The 26,155-nt window shown below is 37.6% G+C and overlaps 1 protein-coding gene and 1 long non-coding RNA gene across 2 annotated transcripts in view; both read right to left on the bottom strand.

Moving 5' to 3' along the window:
• Positions 1-26,155, bottom strand: part of tex264a (testis expressed 264, ER-phagy receptor a) — an 82,592-nt gene that overhangs the window by 36,904 nt on the left and 19,533 nt on the right. The gene's annotated exons all lie outside the window — the stretch shown is intronic.
• LOC129348998 (uncharacterized) lies at positions 8,502-10,124 on the bottom strand. Its single transcript, XR_008601778.1, has 3 exons — positions 9,721-10,124; positions 8,910-9,018; positions 8,502-8,598 (listed from the first exon to the last, which is right to left on the bottom strand). It is a non-coding gene; the product is annotated as an uncharacterized LOC129348998 (long non-coding RNA).

Here is a 26,155-nt window from a genome sequence, read left to right as displayed (position 1 = left end):
CACTCGAAGTCTCTAGCATTTAACAAGAAAAGTGGTGGAATGTCATGCATATGAGATACCAGGGCGTTTTTAGATGACATGTAGGTCAACGGTTGTTGAGCTGTGATATGAAAACTGATGTTTGTAAAGTTTACACTTGACTTTTTGGCGATCCTTTTTTTTTTTTTTTTTGAACCACAATGATGACATAAAGTCAATTAGTTTCCAGCAGACTCCAAGTAAAAGTTAAGTAAACATTAAATAAGTTAGACCTTGCAGTCTCTATTACTAGTTGAAAGTTGGGAGTATGTTCAACTGTAGTCTGTTCCTCCCATTGCTAAAATACTGATGAATCCAGGAAGGCTATTGATGAGGCACTTTTGTTTTCACTGACTGTATGTTTTGTCAGTATTAAAGAACAACTGTATTCCAAATGAGAATTTGGTTGGATAGAGCATATTGTCCAACCAATCAATGACTCAACCTAAAGACCACAGCCTAAAATATTGCACACAATAAAGAAAAAAAATAATGCAAAACAGAAAAAACCACAATGTCACAGTACATCAGCTATAAGCACTTAGTTGTCAGTGTTCATGATGATCTTTAAGGTCAGGGTTTGCAGTATAAGGTGAATTTTCTGGATTTAACTAGCTCGTCTAATATGAATACCATTCACTGCATCAAACTGCATTTAACAGAGGTCTGAAAAATATCTGTAGCTCCTGTGTGTTTTCAAGGCAACAGAAAGGTACTGCTGTATTTACAACTACAAAACTACAATACCGGTACTTTAAAACAAAGTCAGGTGGAAAAAACATTTATGGTTAAAAATCACAAAACATCTACCAAACACAAGAAAAGGGCTTTCATGGCAACAGGCCTTGAATAAATACTTGAAAGAGTCAACTAAATCCAGATATAATAATTGCTTAAATTGGGATTTACCCCAGAGCCAGTGTACTGTGTAAAAGGGTGTTAATGTTGGTTTATTCATCACTGCTTTAGTCACTCAAAATCAATGCCAGCCTGCATTTCTCTGGTTGCAAAAAAGAAATCAAAAGAAATTCTGTGAGTGGATTCTGCCAAAAATGTGGGTACAATAACAGTTTGAAGCCATTTACTGTGTTAAAAACTCCCGCTGAGCACACTCGGTTGAATTCAATCCCATTTCACTAAACTCTGAAAGAAGGCGTACTCATCAGGCACTGCTTACGCTGATGAATTCAGGAATAAGTTGAATCCAATTCTATAAAAGGATGTTTTCCTCTAAACCTAATGTCACTTTATTCACTCAACAAGAACTGTCAGCTTTGGTTCTGATGGGATGAGCCAGCTGGGCATGAAAAATTACAATCTGCACAGTCACCTGTAGCTGTAAAGTAAATTATTGGGATTTTACACCTCTGTTAAGGTTCTATTTCTAAAGTTCATTCAATAAAAACGTCTGAAAGGTAACAAAACTGTCACACTGTCTGATAGAGCCTCTAAAGCCCTTATGGCTGAGGCTCATTCTGCAGCTGTGTGACAGTGCTGACCACAACATGCCTGGGCTTTGATAGTGGACCTGCAGAGGTAAAAGGTGAAGGATGAACCACCACTTCCATTGTCCTCTCAGGAACAAAGGCTCTCTTTGCCAGTTGTGACACATTGTGACACATTACAGCGGTGATGAACATCAAACGTGGTGCACAAGGGTCATTAAAAAGTATCAAAGAGCATAAATATCTCTGCGCTCTGTTGGCAATATACAAAAAAAACATCTTTTGCTTATGTGCTTACTACCAGGTACTGTGTTGTTCAAAATATATCCATGCTTTTAAACACTGTTGATTACAAAATTTGTCACTATGGTGTCTTTTTGCATTTTAGCCCTTCACCAGCTTCGCATGCTGAGCTGGATGGACTAAACACAACCACATCTCTCTCTTCAAACACAATATTCACACATTGCACACATTTTCTACTGTATGCTACTTGTCTGCTGTGTGAATGCTCTTAAAGATCCATGAAGAGTGAAGAAATGCATAAACCATGATGGAAGCTGCTGCTCTGTCTGAATAGGAGATCTATAGGCAGTGCAGGTATGAGAGCTGTCAGTGTGATGCCTGTGGGACTGGGTCTCAGGCATGCTAATGTGGCATTTGGACTCAGAAGTGAATGTGACAGGAGATAATGGGAGTGGACAGGGAACAGGCAGGACTCTTATTATCAATAGGATGACCAGTTCTTCCTTTCACTAAATTTAATATGAGGTCGATCTGAATTTAAATACAGATACACAGTTGAATCAATATGCACATGGCCAATTTACTCTATTATGTATTTAGCTCCTGATACAGTATCAGTGTATATAAAGAAAGAATGGATGGAGGCAACCACTGGACATAAAATGTCAAAAGGTTTGAAAAGTTACTTCTGGATTTAAAAATTTCAATGGTGTCCTGTGGCGTTTTTGAATAGCAGTGTTTTGAAGAGTGGCTTCCTGTATTTTCTTTTTCTTCTAGTGTGTCCACAAGGACCAAGGAAGGAGATAAGCACAGGAGTGACATGACAGACTTGATGAGGTATAATAATGCACTGTAGAAATGTAGCAATAAACCAACAAAAATAAGGGAAGACTACCGTCAGCTAATTACATACAGTACTTTACAAAACAGTGTCATGAGAGCACCAAAAAAATACTGTAAAATACCAAAAAATAACTATTCAATAAAAATACAGCAATTTTTGTACAAATTATATAGGACATTCTGGGTATTTTAGGGGCTTTTTTAATGTTCATTTAAGCATATTTACATATTTAAATATGCAATAGTAAAAATGCAAAATACAATAATAATAACAATATACAGTGAATATATTAATAAATTAAAAGTAAGTATTTTGTCAGATTACCAGTGCTTATCAATATTATGCACTGGTGAAAATGTTCAATTTTTTTGTTGTCAAAACATCCATAATTATACAAGATATCTGTCATTGAACAAACAAGACTATGCATAATTCATACTTTTTTTTCTGTTAATTGTGTCAAAGAAAAATTTTTTTGTAGTGCTAAACTTCAGTTTTGGGATTTTGTGAAATTCAATAAATTGGCAATTGCATTTTAACAGTTTTCACATGAAAAACAATCAAATGTATTTTTCAAAAAAGGGGAATTTTGAATTATAGGTTTTGATGTTATTTTATATTGCAAATATAAATTCACAATCTTAGTAATTTTAGTGGTATTTTTGTGTATTTTCAAAAATACAGGAAAAGCTCTGTGCCCCACAATGACCAACATGTCCTGCACAATCATACACAAATTGCTGCTGGCATGCCAACAGTAGAAAGGTCTGTGTGACTGTGTTTGTCCGACTATCAATCATGCAGATATAAAGACCCTGACAGTTGCTGCTTTATGCAAATCCTGTTTCAACATGTTGACTGGCAATATGCAAATGTATTGTCAAGCTACACAGATGGACATCCAGTTGCATATCGCCTACTTCATACATCGACAGGGTCCATTTATGATATTCAGACTACAGAATGTAAATGTTGTCCTTTTGGTTATTAATTTATATATGTTTTTCCAAAATAGGATACAAGACATGCCATTTAGAGAACACATCTAGCTTGCCGTTTCAAAATAAAGCCTTTTATAACCATTATGCTGTTATTCTGTGATAAAAACTGGTCAAATGTTTTAGTTATACCTGAATATCATGTTGCTATTATTGCATTTCAGAAAAGACTGTGTGCAAATGAATGAGAACTGCAATACTGTCAAAATGGAGCCAAGCTCTCCAGTTCTCTGAGAGTTTCCTGGCATTTTCTGAGAACATATGGAATAGTCAGCCACATGGGGTAAATAGAGAATGGTTGGGCCCCTGTCATTCTGGAACTTCTATTGATCACAAGGCTGTGTGTGATCTCCAGCCCCCTAACTTTACCTCCACCTCTTCATTCCTGCTCAGCCTATTGGCACATTAATCCCAATCTGCAATAGCTGCCGTAGCGCAGATTGCATTAGCTAGTGAGTGATCAAATTAGTCGCCAGCACGCTCACCCGCCTCCGCAATCAGTGGCACTTTCCGATGGAGACAACTACACGCTTACAATCAATTTGCTGAGCTAATCTAATCGAGCAGCTCATACGCAGCACTGTGGCCTGTTTTCTTTCTTGCACACTTGCTGACATGCAAAACATGATTTCTACAGCTAAACAGGCACACACACACCCACACATACTGACATAAATCCATGCAAGTGTATGTAAAAAAAGAAAACATTTTTCCAACATTCACATCCTCATGTCCTCAGCGTGTTTTGCCACATCCTCAAATAAACAAATCAGACTTCAGCCTCTCCCTGGAGTTCGCTGCCATCTCCTTAGGAGCTGGTTAAGATGTAGAGCAGCGAGCAAAGAGCAAGTGATGACGTTAACACTATCTCTTAATCAGTGCCATCCATCTCCCAAGCATGCTTTTAACAGCTGCACAAACAGGTGAGAGGTGAGAAGAGCTCCACAGTGGGACAGGCAGTGAACACATCACTATCAGATGAAAAAATAAGTTCACCCTATAACAAAAGCTTCATTACTTTACACACAACCTATTAATTTCACTAAAACACTAAATTAGCTCAGAAAGGAAAACTCCACAATGCAACTGGATATTGTTGTTTAAATTTCAGTGGATTAATCTTTGAAGGCTTTCCACTCTCACTTTTTAAACTTATGTTCACATAAAATATCCTGATTCTTAATAAAACAGAAGAGCCACTTTAACAGATTTTCTTTGTCGCACATCCAAACACTGTCTTTTCTGCTGCAATTAAAAAGACACAGCTCACTGTAGTTAGCAAGTAAATTAACTTGGAAGAAAGTGTAAATGAGATTTCACACTAAATGTGCACCAGGATAACTTCAGACAATAAAACAGTGAATGTCATATGTTTGTGCTACACATTGTATTTCAAAATTTTCACTGGATATTGATATTAACATTTTAGTAAAATCTGCACTTTGAAAATTGAAGATCAACAGAGATAAATCTTTCTATTTTTTTTTTTTTTTTTTAAATGAAAAGTGAAAACGATAAGCCTTTCGACAAACTGTTGACAAAACCTTAATGGCTACAGTCTTTGATCCTTAATCAAAGTAAGTATTCAACCGCATGGATCTACGACATTATCCTCACAGGAAGAGAATAAACAGAATCAATATTTGCACCCATGAAGCATTTCTCCAGGCTCCACAGTACAAACCACTGATGTCTCATCTCTTTTAATGAGGGATGGCTCACCAGGCATCTTTAACACATAGATTGTTCCCACTGCAGCTCTGGGCTGCTGCTCATTAGAATATGACACGGCGCTGCAAGTGTGCCGCCCACACAGATATGCAAGAAGGAGGCAATAACATTACAGTAAAGTACATTTGTCTATATATATATATATATATAAATGTATATATATGTGTATATATATATATATATATATATATATATATATATATATATATATGTGTGTGTATATATATATATATATATATATATATATATATATATATATGGCATGCCGTTTAGGAAATTATATATATATATAAAATCTAGAATTCTGAATATATGGAATGAAAGTTTGAATATATTGAATGAAAGTCTGAATATATGGAATGAAAGTCGGAATATATTGAATGAAAGTCAGAATATATTGAATGAAAGTTGGAATATATTGAATGAAAGTGTTCAGACTTTCATTCCATATATTCAGATTCTCATTCCATATATTCAGAGTTTCATTCAATATATTCAGAGTTTCATTCAATATATTCAGAGTTTCATTCAATATATTCAGTTTCATTCAATATATTCAGAGTTTCATTCCATATATTCAGAGTTTCTTTCAATATATTCAGAGTTTCATTCAATATATTCAGAGTTTCATTCCATATATTCAGAGTTTCATTCCATATATTCAGAGTTTCATTCAATATATTCAGTTTCATTCCATATATTCAGAGTTTCATTCAATATATTCAGATTTTCATTCCATATATTCAGATTTTCATTCCATATATTCAGAGTTTCATTCAATATATTCGGATTTTCATTCCATATATTCAGACTTTCATTCCATATATTCCGAGTTTCATTCAATATATTCAGAGTTTCATTCAATATATTCAGAGTTTCATTCAATATATTCCGAGTTTTTACCTACCGAGCCCCGGAAGGGACATGTCGGTATGGCGAAACGACAATGGAGGACACCCACCCGTACGAGAGTTTTATTGAGTTTTATTTTGTAATCAGCCTAAAATACAAAGACATTCAAGCAGTGCGATGCATGAGGAGTCTGCCATGCAGACCAGCGATCCTGATCCTGGTAAGTTTTATTTCTCCAACACCCTGCTGTTAGCCCGCTATGAATACACAGCTACAGTAGTCCCACATTAATATTATGAAGGCTACACCAGCTAACGTGGTAGGACACAGCATCAGTGATCAGAGGCTGGCGTTGAACTGTTGTTTGCTAACCAGTTAGCCGCCGCTAAGCTAACAAACTATGGAACAATTCCTTATAAAACCTGAGAAAAGGAGCAGCAGTATTTCCTAACAAGACCTGTATTCAAAACCTCCCACGTTGTTACACAACGGCCCATTAATTATATTACTGAACTATATGGTAATCATTGAAATTTCTCTTGAAGAATCAATGAACTGTTTGCTAACATTATCATTAATGTAAGTCTAAAACTAATTCAACTGATCAATTTAACACAATGAAGTAAAGAGTACTGGTAATGTGCAGCTATTTTTATCATTTCAAGGTAAAATGCTGACTGTTCTTGAGGTTTCAACTTTGCAGACGTGGAAATTCAAAGCATTGATTTCCTTTACTCAGATTTTTTTGGGTGGTTTTCAGTTGTGCCTCAAAGCAAGGCATTTAGCACTGTTGGAAATTATTACAGGTATTTTTGTAACACTTTCTAACATCGTATGGACAAAGCAATAATTAATCAGTTAATGGAGAAAATGGTTTTAAATTACAGATGCTATCATCAACATTTCTTATTCATTTATTTAGTTGTCGGCCTTGGATGATGAGGTCCAGTTACCAGGACTGTTACTCTGCAGCTCACTGATCCCATCCTGCAGCTCATCCATGCCGTCCTCCTCTCAACAGACCAAATCAAGTAAGATCTGTTTAGACTGTGTGGACAACAACATGATCAATAAGATAAGATAAGATAAGATAAAGTTCTTTATTTCTCCCCACTCCAGGGGAAATTTACATTGTTACAGCAGCTTTATTTACAATATATACAAGGGTGGCAAAATTTTTTAACAGAAAAAATAAAAATAAAGTTTAAAAGTGCAGAGATGATGAATATGTTAACTTTCAGCCCATCCTAAAATCCCAAAACAGAACATTTACTTTAACTGTGTTTATGAATATAGAAAGTAATTACTAACAACTAATACCTTTTTGGGTGCTTTTATGCAGGAAAAAGGAAGCGGGATGCTACTGTGGATCTGCTGCAGTATCTGGAGAGGTCAGAGGAACAGTTGAGGAGACACCAAGACCTGACCTCTGCCATGCTCCAGAACATCCAGAGACCAAGACCTGACCACTGCTATGCTCCAGAACATCCAGAGGATGGATGAAAATTCAAACACCTTGGTTGGACTGATGGGACGTACGGTGTCAGTGCTGGAGAGACTGTCCCAGAAATAAACTGCATTATCCACTACTTCTGATCTTTTAAAAAAAAAAAAAAAAAACCTTCTTTTTTGTAAATTCTTTTACATTTTAGTTATTTAACTTCACCTGTTTTGTATTTTAACTCTTGCACGTTGGGGGAATAAACAGAAATTTGTGATGAAAGATGCGTGTTTTGTCTATAATCTACAGACTTTATTCAGTGCTCAGTGCACTTCTGTTACACACATTTTGACAGATAATTAGTGGTGCTTTTGAACATATCACACCAAGCAAGATAGATAAACTGCACTACTGCAGCAGATATATTATTGAAGTGTGCTTAGATGACGTGTATACATACACCGCTCACAAATAGTTATTCAACTTTTGGGTGAAATTTATGGAAAATGTAAAAAATTCATGCTATGGTGATACCAAATCATGAAAGTAGGGCATTTAAGTAGAAGCATGCAATAGCGATTTCCTCATCTCAAACAATTTATTGAAACAAAAACTAACAACAGTGGTGGGTATATCACAATAAAAATGTCAGTGTCTCATGACAGTTTGGACAGAACAGCAGCCTTCAGCTGAAATCCAGTACAATTGTGTCCCACCAGTGGCGTGATCCCGGATATCCAGGCAACAGCTGACCTCTGCCTCGCAATTAACCTTAAGACCATCTGTAAAGATGAACATAGATATTATCATCAACTTACTGCGTTTAACTGTTATGTAATGGATGAAAACATAGTCGAAGCGAAGTAACTAAGCTAACGCTAACATGTTCAGTGTGAAGAGTCAAAACATCTCTGACAATTACTTGCCTTCCCCGTTGGCTGTGACTGCGATGAAGGCAGATTGTTAATCACAGCAGAGCTAATCTGAAGAGCAGATCCACAGTAGCATCCTGCTTCCTTTTTCCTGCATAAAAGCACCCAAAAAGGTATTAGTTGTTAGTAATTACTTTCTATATTCATAAACACAGTTAAAGTAAATGTTCTGTTTTGGGATTTTAGGATGGGCTGAAAGTTAACATATTCATCATCTCTGCACTTTTAAACTTTATTTTTATTTTTTCTGTTAAAAAATTTTGCCACCCTTGTATATATTGTAAATAAAGCTGCTGTAACAATGTAAATTTCCCCTGGAGTGGGGAGAAATAAAGAACTTTATCTTATCTTATCTTATCTTATTGATCATGTTGTTGTCCACACAGTCTAAACAGATCTTACTTGATTTGGTCTGTTGAGAGGAGGACGGCATGGATGAGCTGCAGGATGGGATCAGTGAGCTGCAGAGTAACAGTCCTGGTAACTGGACCTCATCATCCAAGGCCGACAACTAAATAAATGAATAAGAAATGTTGATGATAGCATCTGTAATTTAAAACCATTTTCTCCATTAACTGATTAATTATTGCTTTGTCCATACGATGTTAGAAAGTGTTACAAAAATACCTGTAATAATTTCCAACAGTGCTAAATGCCTTGCTTTGAGGCACAACTGAAAACCACCCAAAAAAATCTGAGTAAAGGAAATCAATGCTTTGAATTTCCACGTCTGCAAAGTTGAAACCTCAAGAACAGTCAGCATTTTACCTTGAAATGATAAAAATAGCTGCACATTACCAGTACTCTTTACTTCATTGTGTTAAATTGATCAGTTGAATTAGTTTTAGACTTACATTAATGATAATGTTAGCAAACAGTTCATTGATTCTTCAAGAGAAATTTCAATGATTACCATATAGTTCAGTAATATAATTAATGGGCCGTTGTGTAACAACGTGGGAGGTTTTGAATACAGGTCTTGTTAGGAAATACTGCTGCTCCTTTTCTCAGGTTTTATAAGGAATTGTTCCATAGTTTGTTAGCTTAGCGGCGGCTAACTGGTTAGCAAACAACAGTTCAACGCCAGCCTCTGATCACTGATGCTGTGTCCTACCACGTTAGCTGGTGTAGCCTTCATAATATTAATGTGGGACTACTGTAGCTGTGTATTCATAGCGGGCTAACAGCAGGGTGTTGGAGAAATAAAACTTACCAGGATCAGGATCGCTGGTCTGCATGGCAGACTCCTCATGCATCGCACTGCTTGAATGTCTTTGTATTTTAGGCTGATTACAAAATAAAACTCAATAAAACTCTCGTACGGGTGGGTGTCCTCCATTGTCGTTTCGCCATACCGACATGTCCCTTCCGGGGCTCGGTAGGTAAAAACTCGGAATATATTGAATGAAACTCTGAATATATTGAATGAAACTCTGAATATATTGAATGAAACTCGGAATATATGGAATGAAAGTCTGAATATATGGAATGAAAATCCGAATATATTGAATGAAACTCTGAATATATTGAATGAAACTCGGAATATATGGAATGAAAATCCGAATATATTGAATGAAAATCCGAATATATTGAATGAAACTCTGAATATATGGAATGAAACTCTGAATATATTGAATGAAACTCTGAATATATGGAATGAAAATCTGAATATATGGAATGAAAATCTGAATATATTGAATGAAACTCTGAATATATGGAATGAAACTGAATATATTGAATGAAACTCTGAATATATGGAATGAAACTCTGAATATATGGAATGAAACTCTGAATGTATTGAATGAAACTCTGAATATATTGAAAGAAACTCTGAATATATGGAATGAAACTCTGAATATATTGAATGAAACTGAATATATTGAATGAAACTCTGAATATATTGAATGAAACTCTGAATATATTGAATGAAACTCTGAATATATGGAATGAGAATCTGAATATATGGAATGAAAGTCTGAACACTTTCATTCAATATATTCCAACTTTCATTCCATATATTCAGACTTTCATTCAATATATTCAAACTTTCATTCCATATATTCAGAATTCTAGATTTTATATATATATATAATTTCCTAAACGGCATGCCATATATATATATATATATATATATATATATATATATATATATATATATATATATATATATATATATATATATATATATATATATATATATATATATATATATATATATACCTGGACTTAGCATACATGTAGTAAAGAAACGAGAGGTTTGGAAGTTGGACTTTGGTATAGCACTATATATCTAACCTTGATGTCATACAAGGCTAAAATTATCATCTTTTCATTGGCGCTAATTAATTCCAATTTTTTTTTCAAATATTACATGGCTCCTGGTTAGAGTTTGCCATTGAAAATGGTTGCTCAACATTTCAACAGCAATATATTGAAATGTTGAGCTGGCTGAGATTCAGCTGCAGAACCAATGGTGTTTAAATGACAGGGAGCACATAAAGTAGAGATTCTACTACATATACTGCGCTGCTGATGGGTAATTTCTCCTGCAATTTCAGCTGCAAACAGGCTTTTTATGCCAGCAAACATGGAGCTGTGGCAAATGTGGTCACCATCAACCTCTCTTCCCATACTTAAAATTGAATAAGTTTCAGCAATTAGTCAGTAGCTGATGTGAAATATGGGCTGGTTTGCCCCAAGTCTGTGTGCGTGTCCCCTGGGTGCTTGAGTTTCAACCAAAAGTACAGACACATTAAGGTTGGGTGAACTGTAAACCGAAGGCGAGTGTAAATGTGTTTGCTTACATATGTGAGATTGTCTAGTGACCTGGACAGGATGCTTTGAGCCTCTCACTTAAGCCAGTGTTTCAGCACCATTCATTCAGTCATGGTAGCCAAAAACACCTTTATTTTTGGTCCACAGCAATACCTCATGCATAATTTTGCCACATTCACCATTTGCCTGCATTGTCATGCTGTCACTCACCCAGCACTGCTACAGCTCTATATATTTATCTGTCTCATCTTCTCTGTTCACTTGCTGCTATAAGCTCATGTCCATGAGTAAAGCTAAAGTTGGTTTTAACTCAACACTTGCTGCATGTGCTTCACATATTAAATAGTACTGGGTTAGATATGTCTGCCATGATGGTGCATGTGTCCTTCTGACAGGGCATAATAAACATTTCACTGCAGTTGAAATTAAGCTTCAGGTGTTTACAGGCGATTCTGATTAAATGAGGATGCCAGAGCCTGCTCCATAATAATTGCCATATAAAACAGAAGTCATTTTCCCCCTTTGGGAATTAACAAACAGAAATGGATGCGCACAAGTACACAGGAACACAAACAAACAGTCATGCACCATCAAGCACACGCATTGAGTGTAAGACAGGATGAGAGTCCTAAGTAAATACTGTGCTTAGTTTAAAGGTACGGCATTGGACAAAGTGCATACAGATACTGGCTGAATTTATTATAGGCTGAAATGACAACTATATTTGAGTCAATTTCTGAAGGATCAACATGACTTCTCTGTTTTTAGGTTGGGATTTGTTGCAGCAGGGCAACAGGCTTGGAAAAGAATTTGTCAAAGATAAGAAACTGATCTAAAGCTTCAAATGAGGTCACAAAGTTCCACAAACACAATTTACAAGGCAGGACATACAAAAAAATACTATATGTCTCTGGTCCCCTTATTGAAAAGTTATGATTAATCTCGTTCTTAAACTGCACAGTTAAGGTTTAACCATGAATTTTCTAATTGTTAAGATTTTTGAAATGTCATTTTGTTTTCTTTTTTCTTATTTCTTTAACACGTTATACAGATCCTTTTAAAAATTAAAAAAAAAAAAAACAATGCCATCTGTTTTTTTCATGGAGAAGGGACCACAGATGCAACAGTAAAATGGATTGTGAAGCCACCTGGGGCAGAGAGAGGAAGGACACAGTGGCCAGAAAGGTATCTGACAATTACTTTCACATGAGACAACACAGTATCTATTGTAAGACCTTCTATCTCTGAAGCTCTTTAATTCCCCCAAAGATGCCAGAGCTGCAGGTGGGCATTGATGTTGGCAGTGAGGAAGTAAGCAGAGTGATGAAAGAGGACAGAAGCTAAAGTCTTATCATAAGAGACTCAGTGCGAACATTTTACGTCATTTGTCCCCGAATCATCTGAGTTCCCTGTCAGCTAAAACAGAGCCGCTCATAGACGAGTCAGAAAACGGATACACAGAACACTTTGTCTTGGTATTACAGACATCTGCCCACAATAATGTCAGACCTGAATCCCCTGTTCATTGATGGCAAGAGGAAAAAATTATCTGAGCCTGCAATCAAAATTCACCTCAGCGTACCTACACATACCGCTCTTGAGGTCATAAGAAATAATACGTTACATTTCCTGTTGTATTTTAAGAAGAGTTAATTTACCAGTCTGATATATATATATATGTGTATATACATATATACATATATATATATATATATATATATATATATATATATATATATATATATATATATATATATATATATATATATATATATATATATATATATATATATATATATATATATTTACTGTACGCTTAACAGTATATGAGTAGTATAGTATGTCTTCAGGGGATGCAATAAATAATCAACATTTTTAACAAAAGTAAATTCTCGAATTAGTTGCCAAAGAATGTATTTGTTGATTAGTTGGTGGCGTCATCACGTGGGTTTGTCTGGGACGTGCGGTTGGTATGCTTTTGACAGCAATGCATTACTGTTTACTGGAATGAAGTGTGTCATGACCTGACGTGAATCACCGTCCGATGTGATTATATAAAAGCATGGACCAACTTCTCACAGTCTGGGGTCAGTTGCTGCCAGTGGAACAAGTTCATTGCTGATCTCAGCACAGGAACTAGAGGAAAACTGGAAGAACCAAAAACACAAAATGAAATTCTGCCAGTGTATTTCAATCCCCACAACCTGTCGGGCCTAAGTTGACCCCAATTGGTCCCTAAGCACAGAGGTAGCAGTATTTTAAACTAGAGATGCAGTCGGGCGGTATATGGGGAAACAGATATAATAATCAGAAAGCGCACAGCAACATCAAACATTTGCAGCTTCCTTGAGTCAGTGACGGTAACCCAGGCTCGGGTCAACGGAGCACAGCCAGCGAGAACCACATCCTCCGGAAGTTACCACAGAAAGTAAAGGACCCTACATTAATTCTGCCAGTCTGTTGCTGACTCGACCCAGTACGGGTCAGCGACAGACTGACCCCACCTAAAAAGCATGTTCAGCCGCAGTGATGCAGTTTGCTGGCTGTTGCACGGGTGGATGGTGGACCAGCAAAAATTCCATTAAGTTTACACCAGCCATCTGTCTCTTTACTGGCCCTTCTTGTGCGCCTGTTGTTTGGGGTGTTCCAGTCCTAGCCGCCAGGTTTAACAACTTTTCAACATAATATAATAAAGCTGGGTGTCTGAAATTGCAGTGTTGGAGCAGCCATTCACATTAATATAAAAATACAAGAATCACAAATGTACACCACTGGCATCTTTACTGTCTTTATTGTCAGTCAGCACATGATAAAAACAACATCAAGCTAAATTTAAAAGCCAATTGCTAAATAGGAGTCACTGAGCAACTGTGCAACTCATGATCTCAATAGCTTATTGTCTGCCTATCAAAACAGACATTAGTTGCAGTCCTAATGTACTAAACTGATAATACTTAGTCGGAAATTACAATATACATAAATAAATACAGTATTTATTGCATTATTTTGCAAATGCTGGTAATTACTTGAAGGTATACTCCACCAAGTTAACACATGACCTTCAGTTAACATGTCAACTATCTGTTTGAATAAAAAGCCTGCTATAGAGGTGTGGGGTTTGTAAGAAGTGAGCTTTTAGGAGGCAGGGACGGTATAATGAAAGATGCAGCTGATAATGGGATGCAGCCTTTTCATAGCTTAAGCCACACAAGGGACGAAACCTCAGGATATCTCAGCCTCTGATCCTTTTGACCATTTGTTTTCCACTTTATTGGGGTGAAATAACAAAAGTGGAGCATCTCTTTATACAGTTTATAGTAACCGTATTAAAAAAAAGCAAACAGGGATCAGCTTCACAACACAATATATTTCAACACTTCATTCAGACTTGAGAGACTTTCACGGTCTCATTATACACAGCGTGGGTATTGTCTGACACACATTTCTGTTTTTATTCCTGCTCTGTTTATTAGAGTCGGTCATTCAGCTTAACATACTAGGTTTCCAATGTTTTACATATCCTGTGGGTTTAAAAAAAAAAAAAAAAAAGTTGGGTTATTTAATATTAATATGCAACTCTGATATAACAAGGAAGTGCCTCGCTGCTACAATGCCCTCCTTTCTGTAAAGAAGAGGGTTTCTGTGACCTGTCAGCTGCAGTGATTTGCTGATAGCTGGGGGCGTCAATGTCAGTGGTTTTCCTCCTAAAAGTCATTTTGCTGTAGCCTTGGATACAGGGCCTCCAAACTGACCTACAGCAAAAAGATTTCTTATCTTGAGGCTATATGTTTTTGTAAAGTTTGTGCTAGTGCGCCTCGGAGAATAGGTGGTGCTTTTAAGGCAAATAACGATTTGATTTAGGCTCTGCGGTTCAAGCACTCACATTGTAAGCTGGAAAAAGTATGTGAATCCTTTAGCCAATGAAATCAACAAAGTTAACTGGAGGCAGAGTTGCCAAATCTAGAGTCCAATCAATACAACAAGATTGGAGACAAACTAAAACATTTTGAGTTGGCTATTCATTGGACGCATCTTCAATTCCAAAGGGATTACACACTTTATCTTGCAACTGCAATTGTAATAGTAACAACTTCTAACATAAAGCATATATTTAACTGGGAAAAAACATGAACACAAAATAAAGGAGACAAGACCCAGAGTATCAGTGTTTGCACAGCATCCAGCTTTGTGTTACCAGAATATCACCACTTAACATAAACACAGCATGCCCCGTCTACTTTTATAATATTATTTCTTTCCCCCACTGTTGGTACGGAAATGCCCAAAGGCCAGTGCGTGTCTGTGTGGCTATTTTACATAAGTCCAGCATCTTAGTGCGCATTCGCTAAAAAAAGCAAACTCACAAACACAGAGAGAAAGAGGTCTGCAGCTTAAGAACGGCTACAAAATCAAGAGACAGGAAAAGCAAAACTCCTAACACGTTTTAGGAAATGTCAACAGCTGATCTCTTTTGACACCTCTGCTCCTGTGTCTCAGCAGCCAGAGGGCTGTGGATTAGCTGCCGTATGTTCCACCCATAGGGGTCTTTCTGAGTAATCTGGCATCTATTTAATATTTGCTCATCCACGGTGGCAAGGCAGTGTGGCCTTTTCACTGTGGGACAGCCAGGAAGGGACTGTGTTCAGGTGGTCTAGAGGACAACGTGCTTCTGATGTAGAGATCAAGGCTATGTGTAAGGTAAAGATTACATTTCGACAGTAGATTGTGAACAAATATGGAGATATTTGGTTGAAGCAAGCGCCAGGTATGTGAAGATGACTTGGAGAGAATTTAAAATAGAGTCAGGCAGATTTCATTCTCTCTTCATTAACGGAGCTACATGGGCTGGTTTGGTAACACAGAAATGACATCGGTGGAGTGTCTACAACAGTCACAAATGTTGAATGCTTTGTCTGTAAAGCAGGTATCAGTCCTAAACCAGTGATCACACACAGCAAACAGCTACCACCTGACGATCAGTCAAAATAATGCCGCCTTTATTTCACCTCAAATATTTTGTAAAACGCTCCCGAACAAATGGGAGACGTACATATAATGATGTAATTGATGTATAATGATGTAATTATTTTTCCAGTGCACCAAGAAGTTACTAGTTAACTATTGTTTTTAAGATAACTACACTATTATTGTAACTTTGGGGAATGGTAGTATCTGCTCATTTAAGAAGTCTACACTCTGTCAAGGAAATTGTATTGTCAGCATGTAGCGATTACAGGGAAGACAAACACTTGAAGTGAGCAAGTAAAACTAATCTGAACTTCAACTACCAATGGCAGTAAAGGATACCACTGTAACTTCCCCAAAGGTTAGCCACAAGGAACAACATCCACAGCTTTTAGTCCCTGCAATTTTAATCATCTCATAACTAAAGAGTCTCACCATTATAGTCTTCAACAAACCTGAACTGTACAACAGCACTCACAGCTCTACTATCAAATCAGCTGTATGAAAAAGTGTCTGTCTATAAACTGCATTACATCTGAACTAAAAAAATGAATTGCCATTGTTGAAGCATTAGCTAGTTTTACTCTGAAACATTTGTGGTGGGAAACACCTAAGGTGTCCAAGGCAACCAGAGCCTGGAGTGTCCTCTAGTGACAATCAGCTAGCAATAAGCATTGACTTAACATGTTGATATGGTGTTTTTTATATACTGGAGGACACATCATGAGAGAAATATGCAGCCAATGCCATGGTTGAGCATTTCCAGCCTGGACTTGCAGTCTCCAACAAACAGATTGAGACAGCTTAACCTACGGAATCAATCCTGTCAATTTGGAGTGTGGAGCTTTCTGTATCGTTATTCTTCTTTTTGCTGTTCAAACATGTGTGGCTGATGTATTGCCACTGTGTAGCAGAGAGTAGCTTTACAGTGTTTGGACAGGTGAGCTGGTGTGCTCGAGCTGAGAGACAGGGAGTTCACAAATATGTATATTTTAGCGGACCCAACAGTGCAGAATTACATCAAAACTATAAGGCAGGAAGGGATTATTTTCATCTAACAAAAACTTCAGAATATGTAACTTTGAAACAGAAAGATGAGTTATTAAAGGTTTAATCAATGACTGGAGAGAGACTTTAAGGAGACAACAGAGCTCATCATGTTCTATTACACTGAAACTGAAGCAACAAGACTTATTCTTAATAAATGAGTCAACTACAGCTGCTCATAAAGTTGACACTGCGTAGACAGGCTAATCTCAAAAACATTGTAAGTATGTGTAAGGTGACTAGAGTTAATTAATGTCTGTAAACTGACTTTTGGTGCTGTTGAGCAAAACTTGCAGTATTGGTTTCCAAAGACTTTGCATAGCACTGTCAATGACGTCAGACCTCTAGTAGCACAGCTCAGGAGTGATGTAACTGTGAGCAGAGCTTGTATCAGACCCACATACAAGGTCATATCTAACCTGGGCTCAGGCACATTTTTAAAGCCAAATTTACATCTACAACCCAAATTCTGAAAATAAATTTCTGCTAGTGAAATAATTATTGGATCAATGCTGAACTAAAACAAAACTGCAAACATACTCAAAGGGGTTCTGTGAATAACAATTTGAGTGATGCAGAAAAATTTAATAACTCTTAACCAACTGTTTTCAACTAGCCTTGGTACCATCAGCAGCCATAAGCAATTTAAAAGCAAAATAAGCCAAAAACAAATCTTTCATTGACTTATAAATGGTGGTAACTCTCTGCAGACACAAATAAATACAGATGATGAAAGAAGGATTCAGATTAGTTTGTGGCAGGAAGTATATTCCTTGTTGGACAGTAAAAAATGTTCCATCTTGTGCTGAAATATGTGCCTATACAATCTTTACTGTAAATAATGTGCAACATTATTGCTACACGTGTTACAAAACTCATGCACATGTTCTAAGCCAAAATAACACTTAATGTTACTCAGAGAGGTGGTGAAAGGAAAGTGCGGAATTTGTGTTGGAAAAACAATAATTGTATTATGGAAAGCCTGAATACATATTTTCACACTCTTCACTGCCAGCTAGTGTCTGCATGATGTTCTTTACTTGTCTGCTCCTCGCTGTGCTCTGCTCCCACGTTTAAGCTGAGTGTTCTGCCACGTGGACCTCCTGAACGGATGATGATGATGTAAAGATAAGTCTAATCTTCACAAACCCACTCTTGCAAAGTCTGCTACATCAAATGGACAGATTTGGACTGAGCCAAAAGTTTCTACAGAGAATTGCTTCTTAAAGGCCATGAACGTCGGCTTAAAGGCCAACATGTCCTTGCCGACTTAGCGGGATGTAATAAGCAGAAATCAAGTCAATAAACTTCACCGAGATACCCAACGAACGAGTTACTTGACACGCACAAGCAGGATTTTTAGTGTGCATATGTATATGGGGAAGGTAAGAGGCACCATGCATCAAGATGGACAATAACCAGAAACCTTGTGGATTCAAAAAGGTTCCCTCCAACCTCTTCGGTCTTTCACACTCCCACTGCCTCAGTGTCCCCATGCTGATAAAAGAAGGTAGGCTCATGCATTCAGATTTACCTTTATTAGATGACTCTATCAGATGAGAGAACAAGGTTTAATCTCAGTTAGAAAATGAAAGTACCGAATATCAAGGAGACCTTCACACGCTCTCATATTCACAAAACAAATGTGTGAATCAAAATATACAAGAACGCCTCAACTTAGTGACAACATTGCCATAGCAACAACTATTCACATATCAAGTGAGGTGAGGTGTAACGTATCAAAAAATGTGAGTGGTCAGTGTAACTTTCATGAGTTACACACACAGGTCACAAATACAACAATGAAAACACAACCTTAGTGCGCTCACAAAGACAGAGTCTAATTGGCAGCATGGTGCATAGTGCCCAGCTGGAGCTGCAGAGGGAAGAGTATCCCAGAGCCGGGGGGAAGCAGGAATCAATAAGAAACACCACAAACGCTTTCTACCTGCTACCAACTTACTTACTGCATCAGTGGACTGTCACTGAGAATAGCAGCTTTAGGTTGACGTTACATGACTTCCACGACAACCTGAGCCTGGCACTACTTAAATGTTTACAACATGTTTTCAAAAGTTGCAGTTACATTAAAAACATACTGGAAATGAGCCTATTTAGTTTGTTGCCAAAACTCCTTTACCTGAATGCTAAGCACGATGCTGCAACTGGTGAGTGATTAGTTTCACTCTTCTATTTCCTGCAAATAGTAATTTTACGAGCACTACTTTTGTGTATTCTGTGCACACAGCATCTAATGCATGTGTGTGTCCTGGAAGATGAATCCCTCTACTGTTGCTTTTCAGATACATCTTTTTCCAATTAAGTTCTTGTTGAGTTTTTTTCTTATCCAAATTAAGAATCCAAAGATAAACATGTTGTAACTGAAAGTAAAGCCCCTTGAGAAGGAATACCAAATTGGGCGATATAAAATGACTAGATTTAAGAGCTAACGTATCTCACAGTATAATTGAAATAAAACAGGAAAGTTTTTGAAATGGAAAACTTAAGTTAAATCTAAACTGAAATTGAAAACAAGCATATTAGAAGACCTGTGTGGTGCAATAAGTTTTCAGATCCAGATAAATAAACCCAGTTAGGTATATTCCCATTCCTTGTAACACTTTGATCATTTAAAAAGCTACAATCAGCCAACTTGAGAAGCCCTAAAATGATGTAACAATTTAGTTTGGTAACCCATGTAAATGAACATAAGAGGTTTGTTTCTAAACACATTACAAACGTCAGAAAACCTGTTAAAAACTGTTACCTATGTAGTGCTGAATGCAGAGTTAAACCACTACACTGTTTTTCATCAGTTTTGTGTTTAAGATTTTTTCGGAGGTCTTGATATCATTCTTAATGACATGCTTGAGCTATACTTTATACAATGCCTCCCCTTAACATTTTAACATTCGAAAAACTAGACGGCAGCAGCCTTAGTGGTTCTCCCAGTTGATTGTGAGGTACAGCACCTACTACAGCCAACAGTTTGCTAGCTAGCTATGCATCGTCCAGTAGATGCATCTTCTCTGGGCGTCTGAATTTGCAGAACAGCTATCTGAATTGAAATAAATGAAATGAAGAGGATGTGGATAGACTTTTTGAAGAGCTTTGTTGATGCAGAGCTGAAGATCACCACCAACACCCGCCTCTGCAGTGATCATTTTACACTTAATCAGAGACAACTGGCATTCACAGATAATCCATCATTGGCGAATGCGGCCTCTATCCTCCCGTCTCGATGACATCTGGTGTCATCCTCGGCAGTACATCCTCACCAACGAGTGTAACTTGCATTGTGTGCTTCATTTATTACAGCAGGCAACTTGCTCTATCCAAATTGTGTGTTTGTGATTTCACCATTTGGGCCGTTGCGAAAGCTGTCAATCAGAATCTTCATAGGACTATAGCATTTCAGAGCAGAAAGTACTGCTAATTTTTTCATGATTGAAACCTAATTTTATCTATTTTTTAATCATTTAAATTTGGCTGGGTAGTTATTAACAATGTGATAAACTCAGAACACATTTTTTATTGTTGTACACAGACTTCAAGCATTAGATGTGGCTTAGATGTAACCACGGGCAAGGCACTGGATAAAAATAAAAGAAAATAATAGAGCTGCTGCAATTCTCAGAAAGCCTGCCACAGCAAACAGAAAAGCAGGCTTTATATGAAATTTTAGGAAGAGCCCAGTGAGTACACAGCGCTTCACTACATCACAGCTCACTCTTTGTAGGAAAGAAATGGGGGGAAAAAAGAGATGAAACTGTCATCAGCGTCATTGGAGTCTAAATATAGCATTGTGCATCTACAGCCAAGTGTTCCCTCTGACTGTCAAATGGCAGACTGAGCAGATAACAGGCATATTAACTGTAAACACACAATATGAAGCATGGCAGGTCAGAGGCTGCCTCCACCTCCGGACCGATGCGTTCTGTTACGCTGAGGTTATTATTTCTGAGAGCCCTCAAGAAACAAGAACCTGGTGCTAACCAATAAAAATGTAATGCAGGGAACAATGCTGAGGAATGACGGCATTAATAATGAAAGAGATTTATCTTGCTCTCACCACAACCCGCATTTTAAAGCACACAGACACATTCACACAAAAAGCAGACAGGCATGTTCCTCCTCCGACTCAAATTTTCACCAAGCTCCCCGGCAATCAGTCACAGAGACAGATGCTCGCTCACAAACTCACACATCACTTACTGACTCTCCCTTTCCTTTCTGCACTTTGATGGCATCGCAGCCACAACCCCTGCTATTCTGCACCAAATCCCACGCAGAAATCGCTAAACAGAGAGCAGTTATGGGAGTCTGCGCCCTGAGCATAGGAGGCATTAAAGATGTAGAGGGGCTGGAGAGGATCAAAGCAGGTGCAATCCTGCCACGCCTTTGCCTCCGCCTCCATTTCCCTTTGGGCTGGTTTAGAGTTCTCAGCACCAGACAAAAAAAAAAAAGAAAAATAAAAAGGGAGTATCCAGGAGGGTCACTGTGGAGTCATGTCAGGCCTCATCTTGGCTACTGCAAAGGGAAAACAGTGGAGATCATGTGGACCAGCCACTGGGTCTGTGTATACACAAAAAACATAGGAGTGCCTCACAGGGGTCCACGTTAGAAAGCACCTACTGTCTCTGGGGAGTTTCTCCAGTTATTTAAAATAACTTTAAAGCAGTAAATGCTTAAAAATGCATAGCTATAGTCTTGTTATGGCTTTTATTCTACGTGGAACAAACTAATGATTGCCTTTTTTCTTTCTTTTTTTTTTTTTTTTAAAAATCATCGCTCAGCTTGCAGTTTGAAGGTGCCATATGCTGAGGAGCTCCTTTTAATCCCACATGTATTTATAAAGTGAGCTAAGGTAAGCTTACCTTCTCCAGACATCTGTACCTTTATCTGAGTAAAAGGAAATATAGTTTCATCAAACTAAAATATGTCCTCCAAATACAATACTTTACTGTGAGTCCAATTTCCAGTTTGTGTCCTTTTTCCTTGTGTCAAAATAATTCTTCTTAAGTGTCTCTTGTTAAGTCCCTTCTTTGCGAAAAAAAAAAAACAGCGAACATCCAAAATAATTACTAAAAGGAAAGCTTATTAGCATATTGCATTATCATATACTTTGTACAATGAGACAGGTGGGGTAGGCAGGGGCAAAGAGAAAAAAATAATCTCTGAACAATACCTCAAAACAATACTGAATAGATAATCACATACTCTTGTACCCAAACATCCCGAGAACCTTTGAAAAACTGCACTATGGGCCCAGAGGGTTCTGTCTGTATGTGTCAATATCTGAGTTGTTATCTGCATAACAATTCAACCCTCAAACTGGTACCTGAACTCAGCTCTGTCAGCATGGTAACAGAAAAAAAAGAGCTGTAATATAAAAGCACAAAATTCAGAAATGCTGGGATGAGAAGCAGTGAGTGGGAGGATTCGTATACCTGTCTTTGAGAAGAAAATAATTGGATTTATAACCATGTAACATGATTTAAGATTATTATGAATACACGGCCTGTGTGCGTGCGTGTGTGCGTGCGTGTGTGCGTGCGTGCGTGCGTGTGTGCGTGCGTGTGTGCGTGTGTGCGTGCGTGCGTGCGTGTGTGTGTGAGATACAGACAGAACAATAAGTGATGGAGCACAGTTGTTTTACATTAGTGTCTATTAGGTTAAGGAGTAGGCACGTATAATTAGGCTCACATTATCTCTTCTCTTCTTCCTATTGGCTCGTTGGTAGCAGGTGAGGCTTGTAAATCAACTCAGGTCTAAAAAGGCTCCTGGGCAGCAGCATCAGTGAGATTTATGCAGAGCTACTGTTGGACAGGAATTAATTATTTTGTCAGTTTCTTTGATATATGCACATGCACAGTAAACACACGGCATAAGACTGCTTGAAACATAATGAAAAAATATTTTTCTATACATGCCATGCATTCACACCCTCACATCAACTGATATCAGGTTGGTGCCAAGTTAGCTTACAGGATGGCCGAGGAAGGACAAAAGATCAAGAAAATTGTCAAGAGATGTTTAGAAGAAAATTAATTTTAAGGGAGCAGTCAGAGTAATCCAATTTTCCTTCCCTATAGTTAGATTATGATTAAATTAATGCTCTGTTCAACTGGTTTGGAATTTGTTCAAGAAAAGCATGTTTGAAATAATTTATTTCATTTCTTTATTCGGTGTTCAGGGAAGAGGACTGCACTGAGATCCTGCAGATCTCCAGGGGCTCAACGCAAATCTCACAGGAGCAGAGGGACAGAAAAATCCACTGTAGGAGCCTGACTTTACCACTAACCAGAGGAATAGTGTCAACAAATGAAGTTGAAATGTGTGTTTTTACAATACAAAAGCAAAGCAAGGCAAGTCTGACACATGGACAAACTTGTCAGTTACCTCTGACAAAGATGGAAAAGAACTGTTGTGACAAATATGCAAAGTCTAGATTTACAGCAGGCGCAAATCTGACTCTCTGGGTTAAGGCCACATAGCTCTATTCTCTGTGAAAGTAAGCTGCCCTTCAAAGATAAAGCACTTCTTACAGAACATCATAAACAAGTTACTATTGAGAAATGTATGAAATGTACATATACTACACATACTGCACTAAAATATTTCATTCCTATAAATGTAATTGCAATTTTGCTGTATTGCTAATATACATTTATTTAATGGAGCTTATAACCCTAACCCTCACTTATTTAAGTGACCTTAGCCATGGCACTAATAAAGAGCCAACAAATAGTCCTTCTCTCAGTGTCCTAATTCCCAGTTCACTATCATGCTGCTTGACTGACAGTCAGCGTATAGAATGTCAGCTGCATACTACAAGACTGACAGACAGAGAAGATGAAATATACCAACAATAGAGTTTAACCAGGGTTTCTGGAAACCAATGGATTTTGATGAAAAAAAATTCAACAAGACTTCATGAGAGCTTGCAATAATACAGCTCCATATCTCAGAATTCATTTTAGTAACATCTTCTGCACAGTCAATGACTGAACAGACACATTTCTATGAACCCACAGCACCATCTAACCAGAGCGAGGGGCACCTCAGTCGCAGTTCCTGTTTACTTGGAGGATACACTTGAAATCAGCACAGCTCCACTGGCTAACATCTAATCAAGCCACTGCATAAAATATAGATGTTGTGGACGAGCAAAGCAAAATTTCTATATTTAATTCAACAAATAATAAGATCAAAGAAGATGGAGAAGAGTAGTTGGTGAATTAAACATGAGCAGAATGGAGGTGAGGAATCAACACTGCAGTGGTGGAGCATGAAGGTGCCACTACCTAAAAACATGAAAACAGACAAGGATTCAAGCAATCAACAGCGACACCTAAACCACGGTGGAAGTTACACTCAAGGCTGATTTTCATTATTTATATTTCCTATGATGAACTGCCAAAAGATTCTAAGGTGGCGTCATGAAACATCTGTGTTGTTTTGTGACCAAAAGTCTGCAGAGATATTCTGTGTTCTGTTATACATACATGACAAAGACTAGCAGCAATTCCTGTCATTTGAGATGTGTATCGTTTCAGCTCTACATCCACTAATAAAAAAGATGTGTCATATTTTTGCAGATGATAATGAAATCATGAAATCTATTTTAAGCTTGCTGCACTATCTATACAGTTTAGCAATTAAGACCAGGAATTCAAAATGATTTTGTTCTGTAAGAAGTAACAAAGATTTTAAAGAATGTTCAAACAAGTTGGCCTCTTCTCGCCAACCATGTGCTTGTCACTTTCTAAAGTTCCTCTAGAGATGGGAGTTTGGGATTAAACAGACAAAGGCCAAAGTCAAAACTTCCTTGTTCACTCTTAACGCACTCTGGCTTTACTGGCTCTGTCAAGTTGCACCTAATCCAGTTCACCACGAGTCGGAGGATCAGCTTAAACCTTTAATTTCCGTGTTTCAGACACACAGGAGCAGATCTGATAGAGGGTCTGTTTGACGGCAGTCAATCTTTTGGCAAAGGGCTTCAAGTGCAAGGTTCATTTAAGAACTGTTTAATACTGAATACATACTTCAAGCAATAAATTCACATAGCAACCCCTCAATGAGCTCATAGCTAGCAATTAGTTTACAAATTTGCAAGCAGTGTGTAAATAAGCAACCTGTGATGTTCTCCAATAATTTATGTGACACTTGAAGCTTTACTTGGTTTTTGTTTGTAATCTTGGAGGGAAGGAAGATACAAGACATAGTTGCAAGCAAACCGTCCTGACATATCACTTTCTCATTGTCTGTGTTTTAGAAAATTACTGCGGAGCTGCAAGGCAAATTGCATCCTCATTTGCATAAAGTTAAATGTACCAAAATTACAGGCAGCACTTTTTTTTTTAGATTGTCAGTTTTGTATCATATGGAATCCCAAAATGAATGCAGAGTATGTCTCCCCGCCTTGTCCTATAGAAAATGAATAGCAGCAAACTTTAAATATAACTATGAAGACCCATTAAGTGCAACGTAATGTAAACATGTAGCTTTAGCGCTTGTAGTACACATGTGAAATGACCAAACATCACTTTGGTTCACATCAAGCAGCTTGTTTCAAGTTCTCTGTTGTTATACGTGAGCATCGACTTCCCCCAGAAAAATCATGGTTTCCCCAGGTGGAGATCTCACCCCAGCACTCAAAGAAGGCTGGATATGAACAAACTGCTGTTCATCTTATAGGCAAAAAAAGAAACAGTCATATTCTTCCTCACACACAGCCTACCCTCAGGTTATTAGTTTCAGACCCATACACCAAACACTGTGGGTGGTGTTCCCACGTAGTGACATTACTAATTCAGACTGAACTCGAAACAACATTCTTTCTGTTTATCTTAGTGACA

The sequence above is a fragment of the Amphiprion ocellaris genome, chromosome 5, assembly GCF_022539595.1.
Source record: "Amphiprion ocellaris isolate individual 3 ecotype Okinawa chromosome 5, ASM2253959v1, whole genome shotgun sequence".
NCBI lineage: Eukaryota > Metazoa > Chordata > Actinopteri > Pomacentridae > Amphiprion > Amphiprion ocellaris.
This window is presented reverse-complemented; position numbering and strand designations above follow the sequence as displayed.